Source organism: Pinus tabuliformis, chromosome 5_1, assembly GCF_031772625.1.
Source record: "Pinus tabuliformis cultivar Carrire ecotype Pingquan chromosome 5_1, CPIR1, whole genome shotgun sequence".
In the NCBI taxonomy this organism is placed as follows: domain Eukaryota; kingdom Viridiplantae; phylum Streptophyta; class Pinopsida; order Pinales; family Pinaceae; genus Pinus; species Pinus tabuliformis.
The window spans coordinates 299,133,408-299,134,178 of NC_142305.1; positions in this window are offsets into that span (position 1 = coordinate 299,133,408).

The window sequence follows — 771 nt, forward strand, 5'->3', positions numbered from 1 at the left end:
TACTTCACTGCCTCTGAAAGGTCTTACGCAATCGTCGGGAACTAGCTATCTTTGGGAAATTCCCATGCCACCAGTACTATGGACAACAAAAGCCACGCATATGTATTCTCTCACTCTCATTCTTACATAAAAATAATTGAAATAGTGTTACAAATAAATAGATGAGAGATATTGGTCTCAAGATAGTGCATGCTATCTTGGACATCTTTGGTTGAGATAATTTCTCCTTTGGTTGAGATAATTTCTCACCAGACACACCAATATAGGAGTTGCCTAAACTAACTCCTATCTTAGAGGAACAACCCAAGAGTTAGGCACAAATTCCTAACTTGGAATTTTTAATTAATTTATTTTTGGATTTATTATTGTTTTATGAGAGAGTCTAACAGCATATTGAAAAGTTTTTTGCCGCTCTTGTGCCTCCCAGTTGAACTGGACCCGTTTTGCGCATTGCGCTGCTAGTGCAACCACCAGTGCATTCATCTCATCTGCGCGGATCTTCTGCATAACCTTACTGCCAATATCTACGTCACAAATTTGAACGCAAGGTTATTGATGTTGGAAATGGCATACCCTCTCTTCTTCTTCTCCAGTTTAAACTTCTTCTTCATGGCCTCCGTGATGGCCAAATCATCACTCTTTCCCTCCGAGATGTTTGTTGGGTCCTCCCCTTTGCAAGGGAGCCAAGTAATTATGTGAATCAAATGGTCTGTGATGGGGATGGGCTCCTCTAGCCACAAGCACCCATCATGCACCAAGCAAAGCAGTTGT